We start from the raw sequence: 2,500 nt of genomic DNA, 5'->3' as shown, positions 1-2,500 counted from the left end.
AGCTTGGGCGATGGCGGAAGGCCGGTCAGCCTACCAGGGGCGTGAGAGCAGCTTGGGCGATGGCAGAAGGCCGGCGTGGAAGCCGCTTGGGCTCTAGCAGAAGGCCGAGGTGGAAGCCACTTTGGGCTGTGTGGCCGGTCAGCCTACCAGCGGCGTGAGAGCAGCTTGGGCGATGGCGGAAGGCCGGTCAGCCTACCAGGGGCGTGAGAGCAGCTTGGGCGATGGCGGAAGGCCGGTCAGCCTACCAGGGGCGTGAGAGCAGCTTGGGCGATGGCGGAAGGCCGGTCAGCCTACCAGGGGCGTGAGAGCAGCTTGGGCGATGGCAGAAGGCCGAGGTGGAAGCCGCTTGGGCTCTAGCAGAAGGCCGGCGTGGAAGCCGCTTGGGCTCTAGCAGAAGGCCGAGGTGGAAGCCACTTTGGGCTGTGTGGCCGGTCAGCCTACCAGCGGCGTGAGAGCAGCTTGGGCGATGGCGGAAGGCCGGTCAGCCTACCAGGGGCGTGAGAGCAGCTTGGGCGATGGCGGAAGGCCGGTCAGCCTACCAGGGGCGTGAGAGCAGCTTGGGCGATGGCGGAAGGCCGGTCAGCCTACCAGGGGCGTGAGAGCAGCTTGGGCGATGGCAGAAGGCCGAGGTGGAAGCCGCTTGGGCTCTAGCAGAAGGCCGGCGTGGAAGCCGCTTGGGCTCTAGCAGAAGGCCGAGGTGGAAGCCACTTTGGGCTGTGTGGCCGGTCGGCCTACCAGGGGCGTGAGAGCAGCTTGGGCGATGGCGGAAGGCCGGTCAGCCTACCAGGGGCGTGAGAGCAGCTTGGGCGATGGCGGAAGGCCGGTCAGCCTACCAGGGGCGTGAGAGCAGCTTGGGCGATGGCGGAAGGCCGGCGTGGAAGCCGCTTGGGCTCTAGCAGAAGGCCGAGGTGGAAGCCACTTTGGGCTGTGTGGCCGGTCGGCCTACCAGGGGCGTGAGAGCAGCTTGGGCGATGGCGGAAGGCCGGTCAGCCTACCAGGGGCGTGAGAGCAGCTTGGGCGATGGCAGAAGGCCGGCGTGGAAGCCGCTTGGGCTCTAGCAGAAGGCCGAGGTGGAAGCCACTTTGGGCTGTGTGGCCGGTCAGCCTACCAGCGGCGTGAGAGCAGCTTGGGCGATGGCGGAAGGCCGGTCAGCCTACCAGGGGCGTGAGAGCAGCTTGGGCGATGGCGGAAGGCCGGTCAGCCTACCAGGGGCGTGAGAGCAGCTTGGGCGATGGCGGAAGGCCGGTCAGCCTACCAGGGGCGTGAGAGCAGCTTGGGCGATGGCAGAAGGCCGAGGTGGAAGCCGCTTGGGCTCTAGCAGAAGGCCGGCGTGGAAGCCGCTTGGGCTCTAGCAGAAGGCCGAGGTGGAAGCCACTTTGGGCTGTGTGGCCGGTCAGCCTACCAGCGGCGTGAGAGCAGCTTGGGCGATGGCGGAAGGCCGGTCAGCCTACCAGGGGCGTGAGAGCAGCTTGGGCGATGGCGGAAGGCCGGTCAGCCTACCAGGGGCGTGAGAGCAGCTTGGGCGATGGCGGAAGGCCGGTCAGCCTACCAGGGGCGTGAGAGCAGCTTGGGCGATGGCAGAAGGCCGAGGTGGAAGCCGCTTGGGCTCTAGCAGAAGGCCGGCGTGGAAGCCGCTTGGGCTCTAGCAGAAGGCCGAGGTGGAAGCCACTTTGGGCTGTGGCCGGTCAGCCTACCAGGGGCGTGAGAGCAGCTTGGGCGATGGCAGAAGGCCGGCGTGGAAGCCGCTTGGGCTCTAGCAGAAGGCCGAGGTGGAAGCCACTTTGGGCTGTGTGGCCGGTCGGCCTACCAGGGGCGTGAGAGCAGCTTGGGCGATGGCGGAAGGCCGGTCAGCCTACCAGGGGCGTGAGAGCAGCTTGGGCGATGGCGGAAGGCCGGTCAGCCTACCAGGGGCGTGAGAGCAGCTTGGGCGATGGCGGAAGGCCGGCGTGGAAGCCGCTTGGGCTCTAGCAGAAGGCCGAGGTGGAAGCCACTTTGGGCTGTGTGGCCGGTCGGCCTACCAGGGGCGTGAGAGCAGCTTGGGCGATGGCGGAAGGCCGGTCAGCCTACCAGGGGCGTGAGAGCAGCTTGGGCGATGGCAGAAGGCCGGCGTGGAAGCCGCTTGGGCTCTAGCAGAAGGCCGAGGTGGAAGCCACTTTGGGCTGTGTGGCCGGTCAGCCTACCAGCGGCGTGAGAGCAGCTTGGGCGATGGCGGAAGGCCGGTCAGCCTACCAGGGGCGTGAGAGCAGCTTGGGCGATGGCGGAAGGCCGGTCAGCCTACCAGGGGCGTGAGAGCAGCTTGGGCGATGGCGGAAGGCCGGTCAGCCTACCAGGGGCGTGAGAGCAGCTTGGGCGATGGCAGAAGGCCGAGGTGGAAGCCGCTTGGGCTCTAGCAGAAGGCCGGCGTGGAAGCCGCTTGGGCTCTAGCAGAAGGCCGAGGTGGAAGCCACTTTGGGCTGTGTGGCCGGTCAGCCTACCAGCGGCGTGAGAGCAGCTTGGGCGA

Source organism: Corythoichthys intestinalis, unplaced genomic scaffold (assembly GCF_030265065.1).
Source record: "Corythoichthys intestinalis isolate RoL2023-P3 unplaced genomic scaffold, ASM3026506v1 HiC_scaffold_55, whole genome shotgun sequence".
NCBI lineage: Eukaryota > Metazoa > Chordata > Actinopteri > Syngnathiformes > Syngnathidae > Corythoichthys > Corythoichthys intestinalis.
The sequence above is the reverse complement of the archived record's forward strand: the minus strand, read 5'-3'. Positions refer to the sequence as shown.